We start from the raw sequence: 20,950 nt of genomic DNA on the forward strand, positions 1-20,950 counted from the left end.
CCAGTGATAATGGTACTTGAAAGAAACATACTTTTATTTTTTGCCATGGAGGCTAGGATTAGTGATTTAGAAATAACTGCTCGCTGTCTTTTAAAGCAGGAATTCCCGATCATATTGACCTTGGGGCCCATTGTTGTCCACTACACACTCTACTATTATCACTTAATTAGCAATCTTATTATTTATTTTATTTGTTTTGTCCTGTGCAGCCACTCAGGCAAATCATATAGATTATGTAGATATATGTATGTATGTATATGCATACATATTTACATATGTATGTACAAAACCCGTTTCCATTTGAGTTGAGAAATTGTGTTGGATGTAAATATAAAAGGAATACAATGATTTGCAAATCCTTTCGACACATATTCAATTGAATGCACTACAAAGACAAGATATTTGATGTCCAAACTCATAAACTTGATTTTTTTTTTTTTGCAAATAATAATTAACGTAGAATTTTATGGCTGCAACACGTGCCAAAGTAGTTGGGAAAGGGCATGTTCACCACTGTGTCACATCACCTTTTCTTTTAAGAACCCTCAATAAATGTTTGGGAACTGAGGAAACTAATTGTTGAAGCTTTGAAAGTGGAATTCTTTCCTATTCTTGTTTTATGTAGAGCTTCAGTCGTTCAAATGTCCGGGGTCATCGCTGTCGTATTTTGCCGCTTCATAATGCGCCACACATTTTCCATGGGAAACAGGTCTGGACTGCAGGCGGGCCAGGAAAGTACCCACACTCTTTTTTTATGAAGCCACGCTGTTGTAACACGTGCTGAATGTGGCTTGGCATTGTCTTGCTGAAATAAGCAGGGGCGTCCATCAAAAAGACAGCGCTTGGATGACAACATATGTTGCTCCAAAACCTGTATGGACCTTTCAGCATTAATGGTGCCTTCACAGATGTGTAAGTTACCCATGCCTTGGGCACTAATACACCCCCATACCATCACAGATGCTGGCTTTTGAACTTTGCGCCTCTAACAATCCGAATGGTTATTTTCCTCTTTGTTCTGGAGGACACCAAGTACTCTGTTTCCAAATATTATTTGAAATGTGGACTTGTCAGACCACAGAACACCTTTCCACTTTGCATCAGTCCATCTTAGATGAGCTCAGGCCCAGCCAAGCCGGCGGCGTTTCAGGATACTGTTGATAAAGCATTAAAAGATTACAGTTGGTACAAAATGCGGCTGCTAGACTTTTGACAAGAACAAGAAAGTTTGATCATATTACGCCTGTACTGGCTCACCTGCACTGGCTTCCTGTGCACTTAAGATGTGACTTTAAGGTTTTACTACTTACGTATAAAATACTACACGGTCTAGCTCCAGCCTATCTTGCCGATTGTATTGTACCGTATGTCCCGGCAAGAAATCTGCGTTCAAAAGACTCCGGCTTATTAGTGATTCCTAGAGCTCAAAAAAAGTCTGCGGGCTATAGAGCGTTTTCCGTTCGGGCTCCAGTACTCTGGAATGCCCTCCCGGTAACAGTTCGAGATGCTACCTCAGTAGAAGCATTTAAGTCTCATCTTAAAACTCATCTGTATACTCTAGCCTTTAAATAGACCTCCTTTTTAGACCAGTTGATCTGCCGCTTCTTTTCTTTCTCCTATGTCCCCCCCTCCCTTGTGGAGGGGGTCCGGTCCGATGACCATGGATGAAGTACTGACTGTCCAGAGTCGAGACCCAGGATGGACCGCTCGTCGGGACCCAGGATGGACCGCTCGCCTGTATCGGTTGGGGACATCTCTACGCTGCTGATCCGCTTGAGATGGTTTCCTGTGGACGGGACTCTCACTGCTGTCTTGGAGCCACTATGGATTGAACTTTCACAGTATCATGTTAGACCCGCTCGACATCCATTGCTTTCGGTCCCCTAGAGGGGGGGGGTTGCCCACATCTGAGGTCCTCTCCAAGGTTTCTCATAGTCAGCATTGTCGCTGGCGTCCCACTGAATGTGAATTCTCCCTGCCCACTGGGTGTGAGTTTTCCTTGCCCTTTTGTGGGTTCTTCCGAGGATGTTGTAGTCGTAATGATTTGTGCAGTCCTTTGAGACATTTGTGATTTGGGGCTATATAAATAAACATTGATTGATTGATTGATAAATGGGTTTGGCTTTGCATAGTAGAGTTTTAACTTGCACTTACAGATATAGGGACCAACTGTAGTTACTGACTGTGGTTTTATGAAGTGTTCCTGAGCCCATGTGGTGATATCCTTTACACACTGATGTCGGGTTTTGATGCAGTACCGCCTGAGGGTTCAAAAGTCTGTAATATCATTGCTTACATGCAGTGATTTTTCCAGATTCTCTGAACTTTTTGATGATTTTACGGACCGTAGATGGTAAAATCCCTAAATTTCTTGCAATAGCTTATTGAGAAATGTTGTTCTAAAACTGTTTGACAATTTGCTTACAAAGTGGTGACCCTCACCCCATCCTTGTTTGTGAATTACTTAACATTTCATGGAAGCTGCTTTTATACCCAATCATGGGACCCACCTGTTCCCAATTAGCCTGCACACCTGTGGGATGTTCCAACTAAGTGTTTGATGAGCTTCCTCAACTTTATCAGTATTTATTGCCACCTTTCCCAACTTTTTTGTCATGTGTTTCTGGCATCAAATTCTAAAGTTAATTATTATTTGCAAAAAAAAATGTTTATCAGTTTGAACATTAAATATGTTGTCTTTGTAGCATATTCAAATGAATATGGGTTGAAAATGATTTGCAAATCATTGTATTCCGTTTATATTTACATCTAACACAATTTCCCAACTCTTATGGAAACGGGGTTTGTGTATACACACATATATATATATATATATATATATATATATATATATATATATATATATATATATGTGTTTGTGTGTATTTATGTATGTGCGTATGTATGTGAGTATGTATGAATGTACGTGTGCGTATGTATGCATGCATGCATGTGTGTATGAATGAATGTACGTGTGAATGTATGTGCGTATTCATGTATGTATGTATGAACCTATGTGTGTGTACGTATGTCTGTACATGTGTATGTGCATGTGTGTGTACATGTGTCTGTATGAATGTATGTGTGTATGTATGACTAAAAATACAAGAGAGAATTGTGTTGTTTTCTAAGTAAAAATGAAAGAAATCAAGGAAAAGACATAATGTTGTTACAGTGTTGCGATGGCAATGAATATTTCAGTCCATGTAGTATTTTGAAAGGTGCGTGCAGTGCCATCACGCTCTCACTCCTAGTCTTGACGCCCAGGTGTACAAGAGAGAACTTGTGAATTATTCAATAATCTACTTCCTAAATATTCGTGCTTAAAAACTTGCCAGGACTTGAACATGAGTATCGGGGGAGGGGCTGCTCCAGCGTGACGTCAATTCTCTTTATCTTTTTTTTTTTTACATAACATTTGCAAGAAGCCCAGAGGCAGGCGGGCGGGCAGCGGGGGATTACACCCAAATCACTCTTCAGCATGGGCCAAGCAGGTCTTAATCCAGGCGTGTGGGCTGGGACCCGGGTCAGATAGCAGGCAGAACAAAGAGGAGCCAGATTAGGACCAGGTCTGGCAGGCCGTCCCTTGGCAGCTCCTCCAAAATCTCTCTAATGAAATCCGAGGGAGACATTATTCTTTTGTACTTTGTGTTGGCTCCCTGGGAGCTGAGCGCTAGGCCAAGAGAGGAAGAGAGTGTGTCTTATCGTCTCGTTAGCCCCGGGATTTCTGGGTCACTCGTAGCCTCCTTCCCACTGACTGCAATTACCTCACGTGAGTCACACCACATCACCCGGGTGGCCCACACTCGCACATCCACGGCAGCCCCGGCCTGTGGAACAGCGCTATTAGAATTAGCACGACATTGTCTTCTGCAGCTTTATCCAACATGTTTGACTACTCAATTTATTATTACGACACAGGACAACTTCCACACATAAATGTCAGTCTTAGCGTGCAGAACAGCGCTAATAGAATTAGCACAACATTTAACTGTTGGTACAGTCTTTTGCAGCTTTATTCAACATTCCATGTGTTTGATTACTCAATGTATTATTACAACTTAGGAGAACTCCCACACATAAGTGTCAGTCTTAGCATGTGGAACAACGCTAATAGAATTAGCACACCGTGTAACTACTTGCACAATCTTTTGCAGCTTTATCCAACATTCCATGTGTTTGATTATTAAATGTATTATTACAACTCAGGAGAACTTCCACACACTCATTTCAGCCTTAGCGTGTAAAACAATGCTAAAACAATTTGCACAGTATTTTACCGTCAGTACAGTCTTTTGCAGCTTTATCCAACATGTTTGATTACTCAATTTATTATTACAACTCAGGATAACTTTCACACATAAATGTCAGTCTTAGCGCGCGGAACAACGCTAATAGAATTAGATCGACTTTTTACTACTCATACAGTCTTCTGCAGCTTTAACCACATTCCATGTGTTTGATTACTCAATTTATTATTACAACTCAGGAGAACTTCCACGTATAATTGTCAGTCTTAGCATTCGGAACAACGCATAATAGAATTAGCAAAACATTTGACTACTCGTACAGTCTTTTGCAGCTTTATCCAACATGTTTGATTACTCAATTTATTATTACGACGCAGGAGAACTTCCACTTATAAGTGTCAGTCTTAGCATGCGGAACAACGCTAATAGAATTAGCACAACGTTTTACTACTTGTACAATCTTTTGCAGCGTTATCCAACATTCCATGTGTTTTGATTATTCAATTTATTATTACAACTCAGGAGAACTTCCACACATTAATTTCAGTCTTAGCGTGTAAAACAATGCTAAAACAATTAGTACAGTATTTTACTGACTGTACAGTCTTTTGCAGCTTAATCCAACATTCCATGTTTTTAATTACTCAATTTATTATTAAAACGCAGGAGAACTTCCACACATAAATGTCAGTCCTTAGCATGCAAAACCACACTGATAGAATTAGCACAACATTTGACTACTCGTACAGTCTTTTGCAGCTTTATCCAACATGTTTGATTACTCAATTTATTATTATGACGCAGGAGAACTTCCACACATAAATGTCAGTCTTAGCCTGCAGAACAGCACTAATAGAATTAGATCAACATTTTACTACTCGTACAGTCTGTTGCAGTGTATCCAACATGTTTGATTACTCAATATATTATTAAAACTCAGGAAAACTTCCACACATAAATGTCAGTCTTAGCGTGCAGAACAGCACTAATAGAATTAGTACGACATTTTACTACTCGTACAGTCTTTTGCAGCTTTATCCAACATGTTTGATTACTCAATTTATTATTACGACGCAGGAGAACTTCCACACATAAATGTCATTCTTAGCGTGCAGAACAGCACTAAAAGAATTAGCATGACATTTTACTACTCGTACAGTCTGTTGCAGTGTATCCAACATGTTTGATTACTCAATTTATTATCACAACTCAGGAGAACTTCCACACATAAATGTCAGTCTTAGCATGTAAAACAATGCCAATAAAATTACTACAACATTTTACTCTCGGTACAGTCTTTTGCAGCATTATCCAACATTCCATGTGTTTGATTACTCAATTTATTATTAGAACTCAGGAGAACTTCCACACATAAATGTCAGTCTTAGCGTGCAGAACAGTGCTAATAGAATAATGGTTGCTACCGGTACACTCTTTTGCATCTTTATCAAATATTCCATGAATTAAATTACTCATTAATTACTAATTTATTACTAATTTATTATTACAACACAGCAGAGCTTCCACACATAAATGTCAGTCTTGGCGTGTAAATCAATTCTAATAAAATTATAACAACCTTCTACAAGTAGTGATCAAATCCAATCTTTTGCAGCTTTATCAAACATTCCATGTGTTTGATTACTCGATTTATTATTACAACCCGGGAGAGCTCCCACACATAAATGTCAGTCTTAGTGTGTAAAACAATGTAAATTAAATTATTACAACTTTCTACTATTATTGATCAAATCCAACCTTTTGCATCTTAATCAAACATTCCATGTGTCTGATTACTTAATTTATTATTACAACCCAGGAGAGCTCCCACACAAAAATGTCAGTTTTAGTGTCCGGAAAAATTCTAATAAAATCGCCTCAACCATTTACTGTTAGTGATCAAATCCAACCTTTTGCAGCTTTATCAAACATTCCATGAGTTTGATTACTCAATTTATTATTTTAACCCAGGATATCTTCCACACATAAATGTCAGTCTTAGTGTGTAAAACAATGCTAATAAAATTACGACAACCCTCTACGATTTGTGATCTAAACCCACCTTTTGCAGCTTTATCAAACATTCCATGAGTTTGATCACTCAATGTATTATTATAACCCAGGAGAGCTTTCACACCAAAACGTCAGTTTTTGGGTGTGGATCATTTATAATAAAGTATATCAATGATCAAATCCAACTTTTTGCATCTTTATCTAACATTCTAACATCAAGGAGTTTGAGTATTTACTTGTAATGCAGGTTAAGATATAATTACTGAATATGATTAAAATCAATAGTAAGATGATTAATTCAGTGTCAATGTTTGGGTGGGCTCCGTGCCCCACTGTAGTGGAAACATTGAGGTGACAAATGAAGCCGTGCTTGAAACTTCCTGCATGATCAATGATAGCGGATATTGGCTACGACAATAAAACCTAACACAATTCCAATGCAATAACAAAATGAAAGATGTCAAGTGACCATCCATCCATCCATCCATTCGCTACCGCTTATTCCCTTTTGGGGTCGCGGGGGGCGCTGGCGCCTATCTCAGCTACAGTCGGGCGGAAGGCGGGGTACACCCTGGACAAGTCGCCACGTCAAGTGACCATTTGTTTTATCAAAGACTCAACAAATCCACACTTCGACCAGAAAACACAAAAAAAAGAGTCCATGGAGGACGTTTAGCTCGTCATCCATCGTCAAGGCAATAAATAATAAACGCGTTTCTCCAATGTTATAAAAACACAACGTTCTGTTCTCTCTCCGCTCCCAACATTTCACTTTCCACTTGCGAGGCGGTGCTTTGTGAAGGCTTCATGTCGATATTGACATGTGCTGTGGTGCTACATGAAGGCTGCAGGAGAGGGCCTTTGAAGGCTTAAGTAACATGCCTCAAACGCATTGTTGTTCAACACACACACACACACACATACACACAACTGCACATACACACATCCATGAAAACCTTCACATGTTGCACAATGAGATGTAAGCATGGGTTCATGCATACTCTCCTGTAGCTTTCTGATGTTTTTATCACTCTTTGTTTAATATGATATAATAACATTTCATGATTAATATTTATGAATTAAGATTCTTAAACAACAGATTTTTCTCCTACGTTTTGAACCTTGCGGGTTCAGAGATAACATTTAGTTCCCATGAAAACCTTCACATGTTGCACAATGAGATGTAATCATGTGTACATTCCTCTAACTTTCTGTCTGTAAAATAGATATTTTATCACTCTTTATTTAATGTAACACAGAATTTCGTGATTTATATTTATAAATTAAGATTCTTAATAAACAAGCGTTTTTTCCCCCCCACGTTTTGAACCTTGCGGGTTCAGAGATAACATTTAGTTCCCATGAAAACCTTCACATGTTGCACAATAAGATGTAAGCATGGGATCTTTTGTACACTCCTGTAACTTTCTGATATTTGATAATAATATAATAACAACATTATATAGTTAATATTTATAAATTAAGATTCTTAAACAACAGTTTTTTCCCCTACGTTTTGAACCTTGCGGGTTCAGAGATAACATTTAGTTCCCATGAAAACCTTCACATGTTGCACAATGAGATTTAAGCATGGGCTCATGTGTACATTCCTGTAACTTTCTGATATTTGATATTTAATGTAATAACATCATTCAGTGATTAATATTTATAAAATAAGATTCTTAATAAACAACCGTTTTTTTCCCCCCACGTTATGAACCTTACGGGTTCAGAGATAACATTTAGTTCCCATGAAAACCTTCACATGTTGCAAAATGAGATGTAAGCATGGGATCTTGTGTACATTCCTGATATTTGTAATATTCTTTTTTCAATATAATAACAGCATTTCATGGTTGATATTTATAAATTAAGATTCTTAATAAACAACAGTTTTTTCCCCATGTTTGAACCTTGCGGGGTCAGCGATAACAAATAAGTTCCCATAAAAACCTTCACATGTTGCACAACGAGATGTGATCATGTGTAGATTCCTGTAACGTTCTGTCTGTAAAATAAATATTTTATTACTCTTTATGTAATATAATAACAGCATTTCGTGATTAATATTTTTAAATTAAGATTCTTAATAAACAACCGTTTCCCCCCCCCACGTTTTGAACCTTTAGTTCCCATGAAAACCTTCACATGTTGCACAATGAGATGTAAGCATGGGATCATGAATACATTCCTGTAACTTTCTGATATTTTATTTTTAATATAATAACATCTCTCATGGATTAATATTTATAAAATAAGATTCTTAATAAACAAACTCCCCCCTCCCCCAACGTTTTGAACCTTGCGGGTTTTAGAGATAATATTTACTTCCCATGAAAACCTTCACATGTTGCACAATGAGATGTCAGCATGAGATCATGTGTAGATTCCTGTAAATTTCTGTCTGTAAAATATTTTATCACTCTTTATTTAATATAGTAACAGCATTTCATGATTAATATTTATAAATTAAGATTCTTAATAAACAACAGTTTTTTTTCCCCCACACGTTTTGAAACTTGCGGGTTCAGAGATAACATTTAGTTCCCATGAAAACCTTCACATGTTGCACAATGAGATGTAAGCATGGGATTTTGTGTACATTCCTGATATTTGTAATACTATTTATTCAATATAATAACAGCATTTCATGGTTAATATTTATAGATTAAGATTCTTAATAAACAACCGTATGCTATCATGTTTACTACGAGTGTCTGTGTTAGTATAATCAACTTAAAATGGCATTCTTTCTGTATTGTTTCACTTTCAGTAAATTCATCACTTATTTTATTGAGTCTGTTTGGCTGATTAGAGAGCTAGCTTGCGCAGCTAGTGGGTCCATGACCATGACTTCTGTTTTGTTTAATTAGCTGTTTTACTGCCATGTAACAGACACCGTTGGGAAAGAATTAAGGAACGTAAATAAACATTCTGTGTAAATAAGTCATTTCACAAGAAGTATATATCTGCCACTTATAGTGCGGTGTGACTAATATATGGGATATTATTGATTTCTTCTCAAGTGTAGTGGGTGTGGCTTATATACAGGTTCTGAAAGTATGGTAGTTGTTTTATTGTACAAAAAGTGGCAAAAGATGATAACTTCTTACGTTTACCTTGAAGTCGTCTTCCTGTCATACCTTTTTTTACTTTGAAATATTGGACAGCGATGACAAAAGTTTGGGAAACATGACGTGAAAATGTTTCAACATAAACGCAGTTGAAGACTGAAGAAGTGTTGAACTCTGCTTCTCCCTACTCCTTTTCGACATTGAATTATTACAAATAATAACCATCATATTAATAATAAAAATGATAGCAATGATACTAATAATAATAATAATGATTATAGTAATAATGATAACAATATTATTAATGATACTAATGATAATGATAGTAATGATGATGTTAGGAAGAAATGTAATAATGATGAAAATGATAATATTGATAATAATAATGATAATGATGATGGTTATGTAATAATAGTAATTATAAGATTACTACTAATAATGATGATATTCATTTGAATAAAATTATGATATAATAATGATAATGAAATGATAATAATAATGATATTAATGATAATAATTTTAATAATTTCAGTACCTTAAAGGTAGAAAAGCGCTATACAAGTACAACCCATTTATCATTTATTTATAATAATAATAATAACGATAATGATAAAAATTATTACAATATTAGTATTTATACTAATGATAGTGATAGTAATAATAAGAAGAATGATGATAATAATAATGATGACAATATTAATGATAATATTGATAATAAAAATGATAATAGTAATGATAAGATTACTAATAATAATGATAATAATAATAATTTTAATGTTAATACAATTATGATATGATAATAACGATAAAATAATAATAACAACAGTAATAATGATGATAATAATAACAATATTAATAATCATAATGATAATTGAGATATTAATGATAATATTGATAATAATAATGATGATGATGATGATGATGATAATCATAATAATAGTAATGATACGATTACTACTAGTACTAATGATAATAATAATAATAATAATAATAATAATTTTTATAAAATTAGGATATAATAATAATAATGATAATAAAATTATAATGATGATGATGATGATGATCATAATAATAGTAATAACAATAATAATGATGATAATAATGTTAATGATAATAATATTAATGCTAATAATAATGATAATGTTAATAGTAATGATAATAATAACAATACAAATATTAATGGTAATAATAATAATAACAAATATAATATTAATAATAATCATGATAATGATCATTTTAATGTTAATGATGATAACGATAATATAATACTAATGTTAATGAAATTATATTGATAACAATAACGATAATAATAATAATTATGCGAATAATGACATTGATAATATTGATAACAATATTAATTGTATTAAGATTTATATTAACAACATTTTTTAAATAATGTAGTAGTTGAATATGAAAAAATATTTTAGCAAAAATGTGTGATTGTAGATTTTTAACATGTTGTAAATGTATTGAATAAGTAATTGATTGATGGATTGATCGATGGATTGATTGATTGACAACATGCATATCATAATCTTTCATGGCTGTTTTGGTTTTGTAATAGTCTTCCAAGGTTTTAATGTTTGCGCCCGACTCAGTGCTCCTTCTTCCCTTCTTCCGCACTTCCTGTCAGCGCTTCTCCACACCTGCCCCGACTTACTGACGAGATCCACCTGCCAATTAGTCAAGGTGACCTCCAGAACCTGCTGCGTTGCATCTTCATCCTACAGTTTGTTCATGTCCTCTTGCACATGGCTTGCCTCCTCTGCATCCCGTGATCACGACGACGTGCTGACGAAACAGTGTGAGAGGACGCCTGATTGGTTTCTTTCCCCTGTGAGTGACTGGAAGAAAAGCTCGGCAAGCTGTCCCCCCACCCCACCTGGTGGTGTGAATCTCCAACGTCTCACACAAACGTCATTCGATTCAGTCCTCTTCACCACACATCGCTCCTGGCCGCCACCTCGCATTCCACGCGTTGAAACATCCAATGATGGAACGCGAGGCGTACTCAGTCTGTGGCTTGGCGGCCTCTGGCGCGTCTGAGACCACCAGACATCTGTCGTCAGCACGCAACTCGCCGGTGGTCTTCTGTGCCGCCGTCAAACACAATCAGCCTCCTTTTTCCTCCCCATTTCTTCTCTTCCCGTCCACGCATCCAGCTATTAGCCAATCACGCCCACGTGGGCGTGGCCACAACAGACACACGCTCGCACATGAGGCGTCCAGGCCTGCTGTGGCGTATAATGACGGATAATTGCTCGCCGCGGCCTGGCCTTTGTCAGAGCGAAGCCATCACATTGACAGCCGCTTTGCTAAGTGTCAGTGTGCCGGCGGTAGAAATGTTGGATGTGAAGTGACGTTTTGGAAAAGACGAGCACAAATTTGAAATGGCGGGAATGCACTAAATCAGCCTGCAACCATGCATCACGGCTAGCTAACGAGCTAAAGCTGTTACGCATTAAATCCGTTTAGGGCCGCAGCAAACTGGGCTAGTTAACGCAATAGGCAGACGCTAGCAAGGCATTTTTTGCTCGATGCTAATTTTCATAGAAATGTTTTCCATTTGCATGAGCCGTTTTACGTGGCGATTTTTTTAACGACTCTAAATCTGGTCATTAAAACTTCGACTGGGATGAATTTTAACAATTAAACAGCTAAAAAAAAAAAGAAAAAAGATTGCAATTCTTGCAGTACAAACACTTTGTAGGGCGCAACATAGCACCTTTCGGCTCCCTGAGAAAAAAAGCTGTGACCTGGTTAGACAACAAGTACATTGCAAATCGGATAAAACTATAATGTCACACAGTATTCCCAATGAGCTCATTGTTAAATTAAATGTTATTCTCAAATAAATAAAATGCAGTAATGTAGTAAAAGACATCTTCATAACAATATGTAATATATAAAATATGCACACTGCAAGTATATATATATATATATATATATATATATATATATATATATATATATATATATATATATATATATATATATATATATATATATATATATATATATATATATATATGTGTATATGTATATATATGTATATATATGTATATATATATATGTGTATATGTATATATATATTTGTGTATGTGTGTATATATATATATATATATGTATATATATATATATATATATATATATATATATACTGTATATGTATAAAATGTAGTAACAGACACCTTCATAACAATATGTAATGTCTACAATATACACACTGCAAGTATATATATAATGTATATACACACTGAAAGTATGTATATATACAGTATAATATAATAACAGACACCATAATAATTCATATGTTTTGTATGCACACTGCAAGTATATATGTACATAATGTAGTAATAGACACTTTCATAACAATATGTAATATCTACAATATACACACTGCAAGTCTATATATATATATAAAATGTAGTAATAGACACGTTCATAACAATATATTATAAGTACAATATACACACTGCAAGTATATATATATATACATATATATATATATATATATATATATATATATATATATATATATATATATATATATATGAAATGTAGGAAGAGACCTTCATAACAATATGTATGTGATACTTCTTTTGTTTTCTTATTCATATAAAAATGTATTACATGTTTGTATTCAACAAAGCTAGTTTTATTTTAAACAATAAAAAGATGTGTCAAAGCTGTTTGTCTATTTTTTTTTAAACTATAAACGGCTACTTTTTTCCAACACTTTGTACCTTGCGGCTAATAAAACAGTGTGGCTAATTTATGGATTTTTCTTTGACAACTGCCATAATGTTTTGTGTTAAATAGTTTTCATCAAACCCTCCACTGATTAGATATGTTATTGTTTGTGCTATGGCGTTGTGAGTTGCAAATGTACTTCCTGTTTTAATGCCTTGAACCGGAAGTAAAGCCGCCCATAGCGTCTACTCGCATGGATTCTTCATTCATGACTCCAAGCAATATATCTAAAACAATTCTTACTTACTAAAGCGTCCCATGTGTGATGTCCGTAGGAGTGTTTTCATGCATAGTTGTACCTGCTATCGTAATGCAATCAAGCTAGCTTCATTAGCATTAGCTTATATTCTAACACGTTAATATTATTAACCTACAATAACGTTCTTTTTGCATTGTTTAACTTTCACAAATTCCTTATTAAATTCAGTAAAACGTCAGCGTGGAGTTGTTGAGTCTGTTTAGCTGACAGGAGAGCCACTGTTTTGTTTGACCAGCCGTTTTACTGCCATTCCACACCCGTATGGTGTCTTCATTCATCGCTCCAAGCAACGTTTGTCAGTTTTACAATACAACTAAAACTATTCTTACTTACTAAACATGTGCGATGTCTGTAGGAGTGTTTTCATGCATATTTGTACGTGCTATCGTACTGTAATAAAGCTAGCATTGTTAGCATTAGCTAATATTCCAACACGTTTACGAGTGTTTGTGTTAGTATGTTTAACTTACATTCTTTTTTACATTGTTTGACTTTCACAAATTCCTTGGTAAATTCACCAAAACCTCTGCATGGAATTATTGAGTCTGTTTAGCTGATTGGAGAGCCCCTGTTTTGTTTGATCAGCCATTTTACTGCCATTCCACACCCGTATGATGTCTTCATTCATCGCTCCAAGCAACGTTTGTCAGTTTTACAATTCAACTAAAACTATTCTTCCTTACTATGTTATGGGGGAATGCAGTTAATCCTACAACCGGCGCTTGTTTTTTATGGGGAAAAAGTGTTGATTTTGAATGGAAAATCGTTTTGAATTGGATGGAGGACGGGATAATGTGGTGCCCAAATATTCACAGCCCGATGTTTACAATATCCGCGTGTGCTCTTCTTATGAGGTGCAAACACTGTCTTTTTTTCAATAGTTAATAAGTCCTGGCATGAAGATGTTCATATTTCATCTCCAGCCAGCTCAATACGTCCAAATGCAATTTTCTCCACGTGAAAAGAGCAGCCTGCATGTTCATCATCCTATATTCCCCCTCCTACTTTTTTAATAAACTCCCTTTCTCCTTTTTTCCCAACTCACACCTTCATTTCCAGTACACACACACACACACACACACACACACACATATGATAAAAGTGTGTATGGGAGGCTGCGTTGCAAGTGACAAATGAAGCCTAGGAAGCCTTTTAAAGCTCGGCCTGTACTAAAACACGTGCAAACTAGGGTGGTCCCCATACCAAATATTTTGGGACCGGTACCAAAATGTATTTTGATACTTTTCTAAATAAAGGAGACCACAAAAAATGTCTTTATTGTAACAAAAAAATTGTTGGGGTACATGAAACATTTGTTTATTATTGTCATTTAGTGCTTAAATAAAATGTTGAACATACTAGAAAACTTGTCTTTTAGTATTAAGTAAACAAACAAAGACACCTAATTAGCCTGCAGTAACATATTGTGTCATTTATATACCTATTATTTTGTTTACATTATGAGGGACAAACTGTAAAAATTGATTATTCATCTACTTGTTCATTTACTGTTAATATCTGCTTGTTTGTTCTACTCTTCTTTTCAAATGTAATAATCACTTATTCTTCTCTTCTTTGATACTTGACATTAGTTTTGGATGATACCACACATTTAGGTATGGATCCGATACCAAGAAGTTACAGGATCATACAAGAAAATATAATACTACATAAACCACTAATAATATGGTTAAGAAATACTGATGTAGAGGGTAGGTGTTGCGTTGTTTTTTTGTTTAACATGTTCTACTACACCTCTGTTAAAATGTAGTAATCACTTCTTCTTCTCTTCTTTGATACTTGACATTAGTTTGGATGATACCACACATCTAGGTATCGATCCGATACCAAGTCGTCACAGGATCATACATATTCAAAGTCCTCATGTGTCCAGGGACGAATTTACTGACTTTATAAACATTATATAAATTTAAAAAAAAAGGAAAAAAAATTGTGACGATAAAAAATATTGATGTATTCATAGTAGTATTGACTAGATACGCTTCTGTACTTGGTATCATTACAGTGGATGTCAGGTGTAGATCCACCCATGGCGTTTGTTTACATTGAGGAGTGCTCGCTTGCTGTTAGCGATTAGCTGTCTTATCCTTCTACCGTGTGTTGTGAAGCATGTTTAGCTGTCCCTTGTCCTCCAGTGATAATGCTAGGTGTAAAAAAACGTACTTTATTCGTCCCCATCAATGCAAGGATTCGTGATCTAGAGTAAGTATACCGGCTTCCAGCGACACCCGGCCAGAGGTCCAGATCACAGATAGCAGACCAATCAAAATGGACTTTTCCAGTTATTATTATTATTATTATTATTATTATTATCTGGGGAATGCAAATTGTTCATACCATGTCTTTCCTCATTCTGAGTGTTGACATTCCTGCTACCTCCTGAAAGCACATGCTCCTTCTCCTAGCTGCGTTACTGTTCCTCGGACTAAAGTTGGACCAACGTCAAACGTCTGGGCTTTAACGGGCCTCTTGCTCCGCCCCGTCCTCAGAAGTCACTCCTCGGACTTTCAAGAAGACACAACTCGGTCTGGGTTCCTTGCGTGGACCTTAGGTCCAGTCCTCCCAGCCGTGGTTTGGTTGTCTTTCTGCAGTTAGCATTCGGCCAGTTAGCATTTCAGCAATCAGCATTCGGCCAAATTCCAATGTTCTCCTTTTTGTTTTCTGGCGGCACATAGGCATTCACATAGACTTCTGTCTTTTTAACGAATGAGGAAAATGGGAGGGACGTACATCGTAAGACAGGTCAGCACATTTGTAGTTTCTAGTTTAGCAGGACCAGATTAAAGGCAGCATCGGACGGAAATTCCTCATCTTTGAGCTCACACCAGCGAGCGAAAACTGAGGCAATGTTGATCCCTGACTGTCTTTTTATCCGGGTAGACTATTTTTTTAAATCTCCTCAGACAAAACTTTTCCTTTCTTTGGTTGTTTTGTTTTTTGGCCATGATAGCAGTAATTGCATGTACACCTTCTTTTTGTATTCTGGCGGCATGTAGGCGTTCACATCAACTTTCGTGTTTTTAGCGAATGAGGAAATGGGGAGGGACGTATGTCGTAAAGCAAGTCAGCACATTTGTAGTTTCTAGTTTAGCAGGACCAGAGCCAAGGCAGCATCGGACTGAAATTCCTCGTCTTCGAGCTAATGCCATCGAGTAAAAGCCGGGGCAATGTTGATCCTTCACTGCCTTTTTATCCAGTTAGCCCCTTGTTTTCTTGTTTTGATTCCTCAGACAACACTTTTCGTTTCTTTGGTTGTTTGCATCGACTTCCGTCTTTTTAACGAGTGGAGACGGGAGTGACGTACGTCGTAATACAAGTCAGCCCATTTGTAGTTTTTTTACGCGGCAGGGTCCTCCTCCAAGTCCCTAAGTTCCACTCAAAATTATACAGACCCCCTCAGGCCAAGACACAGGTGTCATTTAACCAGTTGTAAGTCCGTCTATCGTCCTAAAAGTCACGGCAAGTAAACATTCGCTCGTGAGGCCTTTGATTACGTGACGGAGAGCTGCTATTTGCTGAGATTTCCTTGGCAGAAGAAGCAGCGTTTGATGAGCAGGACGTGTCTGGTGGAGGTCTTCTGTGCCTAGCAGTGCATTGTGGGTGCTCCGACACCAGGGCCATCAAATATGGAGCGACATCCCATTCCAGCGGCTGGACTTATCTTGATAGCACGGCCCTTATCTCTAATGTGCTGCCTTAATATCTTTTGAGGGCCTCTGTCCGTTTGTGTGTGTGTGTGTGTGTGTGTGTGTGTGTGTGTGTGTGTGTGTGTGTGTGTGTGTGTGTGTGTGTGTGTGTGTGTGTGTGTGTGTGTGTGTGTGTGTGTGTGTACTGCTCTGTTACTAAGGAGACCGCCTTTACGTGTGTATAAGTTTGAAGCAGTTTTGGTTGGGATCGTGTGTGTAGTGAAAGTGGACTTGGTTGTTGGAGTTGTAGCCCGGGTGAGCGTGACCAAAGATGGTATATTGTGAGAGGATGATCTACCGCACGGTGATGTTCAGGCACAGGATGTCCTCCACAAAGTACATGTGTAGTCGGTCCGTCTTCTTCGGGGTCAGTTAAACAAAATACAGAGAACATGACCTTGGTGTCCTCAATGGAAGTCATGATGTTCTCATTGGTCTGGTTTTTGTAGTCCCAGGACAGTCTATGTATCACAACTGGACTGTTGGGTTTGTCTGAGAAGATGTGTGTCTTCTCATCCTAGTAGACTTCATCAGTTCTTGTTCTTAGCCTCAGATTGGTCCGATCTAGTCTTAGATTTAGATTGGTCAGATTTAGTCTTTGACTTAGACTGATCACATCTAGTCTTAGACTTAGATTGGTCACATCTAGTCTTAGACTTAGATTGGTCAGATCTAATATTAGATTTAGATTGGTCACATCTAGTTTTAGACTTACATTGGTCACATCTGGTCTTGGACTTTGATTGGTCAGACCTAGACTTATATTGGTCAAATCTAATATGAGACATAGATTGGTCTAATTTAGTTTTAGCCTTAGATCAGTCGTAGTCTTTGACTTAGATTGGTCATATTTAGTCTCAGACTTATATTGGTTTACATCGAGTCTCAGACTCAGATTGCTCTCATCTAGTCTTAGACTTAGATTGGTAAAATCTAGCCTTAGACTTAGTTTGGTCTCATCTAGTCTTATACTTAGATTGGTTGGATCCAGTCTTGGATTTAAATTAGTCAGATCTAATCTCAGAATTATATTGGTATATGTCTTGTCTCAAATTTAGATTGGTGAAATCTAATCTCAAACTGAGATTGGTTTACATCTAGTCTTGGGCTTAGATTGGTCACATCTAGTCTTGGACTTAGATTGGTCAGATCTAACCTCAGTCTTACATTGGTTTACGTCTAGTCTTGGATTTAGATTGGTCAGATCTTGTCTTGGATTTAGATTGAATAAATCTAGTCCAACACTTAGATTGGTCACATTTCGCCTCAGACTTGGATTAGTTTACATCTAGTTTTGGACTTCGATTAGTCAGATCTAGTCTTAGATTTAGATTGATCAGCAAAAGTCTTAGACTCAGATGGGTCACATGGAGTCTTGGACTTAGATTGGTCACAATCTAATGTTTTCCAATGTTGTAAAAACATGTAGAACAAATATTACATTTCAACATTTCTATTAATATTGCTAATATAGACACTTACATCATGTGTTGTCTTCGTTATATCACTTATACAAGACTTAAAGTCATTTTGATAGTTGGCTAATATAGACACTTACATCATGTGCTGTCTTCATTATGACACTTATGTAAGACCAAAAGTGATCATTATTCCAATTACATGAATTAATGATTAAAGTTTCACGTTTGAACGTTGTGATTGCATCTTGACAAAAACACTTGCTCAGGCCCAGAAAATGTTGTCCTCTCCAGCCTTTTCCATTCAAATGTGTTTTAGCCTTCCGCTCAAACTGCTGACTTTGCACCCCACTGAGCCGCTGAGCCACAAACAAAATGTACGCAAACATTCAATTCAACTCACCCCGTCTTATCCGGCCGAGACATATTCTGCTGGCTGTCAAGATCGCTGACATAAGCATTACTTTTTTGCATAACGCAATTTAGCACATTGATGGAACTTAGGTCACATAAAGGGCCTCATCTACTAAAAGTAGCAGAAGAGTGGAAAAACAAGTTGCCTCTATCTTGAAGATATGATCATATTTATCTGATTTATGACACCTAAAGACTTACAAAGTTTGCAATAAATAGATATGATCAAAATGGTATCAATCTCAATGGTATTTTGAGAGATAATGAGGAAGCCAACACAGATCCCTTCCCCATCAACAACAACGCTAATCAAGCGGACTTTGTGAGGGACAAATACTTTGAGACAATTTATGATCCAGAACCTTATATTTTTGAGCCCGAACACAAAGAGGATGAGCAATAAGCTTTACAAGCAGAATGCTAAACAAATGTAGCTTTATTGTGACGATATAGCATTAGCAGCATTTCTAGGTGCTAAACATACAAACTAACCATAATAACACAAACACTTAGTGTAATATGTCCACTCTCGCTAGGAAGCAGAGATTTTTATGTTCATTAAAATATCTAAAAAGGTGAAAATCTGTTATATTCGAAATATAATTTGAATTGTATTCCAATTTTCATTACAATGACACTAAGTGTGATACAAGTGTCTATGACTCGCACTGTTCATGCTTCTAATGGACACCAGACTGTCCTCAATGGCGCTTTAGCGTCAATAATAGAGCGTCAAACGGCTGACTACTGGCACACAATGACAGCATATGTGTTAACAATAAACACTGGTAAATAACAATTATTCACAACAGGAAGTACTCCCACACAACACTGCGGCTGAACACCGACTCGATAGTTTTTTGGGGAATATTTTTTTCAGTTGAATATTTTTTTACATTAATAGCACACATTTTGAACTTGGAAATAAAGTCAACCGCATGCAAATTGGTTGAAACATTAGAGGATTATGATTTATTTTCATTGAACGATTGTAGCTGAGATCGGTGCCAGCGCCCCCCGCGATCCCAAAAGGGAATAAGCGGTGGGAAATGGATGGATGGATGAACATGTATTGCATGTAGGGGCTGTTGCCCTGACCAAAATGGCCGCTGGACACATCACAGCGGGCTGCTCCCCGCTGATGTAATGATGGGGTGTATCCCCTCATTCTTTGAGGAGCTACTTTTACAGTACGGTGTGTGTGTGTGTGTGTGTGTGTGTGTGTGTGTGTGTGTGTGTGTGTGTGTGTGTGTGTGTGTGTGTGTGTGTGTGTAAATATATATATATTTTTTTTTTTTTTCTTTTCTTCTGAAATTTATATATGTGCTCTATAGTCTGGAAAATACAGTATATATATATATATATAGGGGCTTCACGGTGTCAGAGGGGTTAGTGTGTCTGCCTCACAATACGAACGTCCTGCAGTGCTGGGTTCAATCCCAGGCTCGGGATCTTTCTGTGTCGAGTTTGCATGTTCTCCCCGTGAATGCGTGTGTTCCCTCCGGGTACTCTGGCTTCCTATAATGTATTTTCCTGACTACAGAGCAATTTCAGAAGAAAGAAAAAATAAATAAAATATATAAAAAAATAAAAATATTCCATATATATATATATATATATATATATGTGTGGGTGTATATATATGTGTGCATATATATATGTGTGTATATAACGTCCTGCAGTCCTGGGTTCAATCCCAGGCTCGGGATATTTCTATGGGGAGTTTGCATGTTCTCCCCGTGAATGCGTGTGTTCCCTCCGGGTACTCTGGCTTCCTATAATGTATTTTCCTGACTACAGAGCAATTTCAGAAGAAAGAAAAAATAAATAAAATATATAAAAAAATAAAAATATTCCATATATATATATATATATATATATATATATATATATATATATATATATATATATATACATATGTGTGTCATTATGTATGTACCTTGTTGCTTTTTTTTTATCCTGCACTACCATGAGCTTACAGTATGTAACGAAATTTCGTTCTTATCTGTGCTGTAAAGTTCAAATTTGAATGACAATAAAAAGAAAGTCTATGTGTATATGT

At 36.5% G+C, this 20,950-nt stretch overlaps 1 protein-coding gene across 12 annotated transcripts in view; it reads left to right on the forward strand.

Moving 5' to 3' along the window:
• Nucleotides 1-20,950, forward strand: part of LOC133555900 (receptor-type tyrosine-protein phosphatase delta-like) — a 453,427-nt gene that overhangs the window by 176,724 nt on the left and 255,753 nt on the right. The gene's annotated exons all lie outside the window — the stretch shown is intronic.

The sequence above is a fragment of the Nerophis ophidion genome, linkage group LG01 (assembly GCF_033978795.1).
Source record: "Nerophis ophidion isolate RoL-2023_Sa linkage group LG01, RoL_Noph_v1.0, whole genome shotgun sequence".
In the NCBI taxonomy this organism is placed as follows: Eukaryota; Metazoa; Chordata; class Actinopteri; order Syngnathiformes; family Syngnathidae; genus Nerophis; species Nerophis ophidion.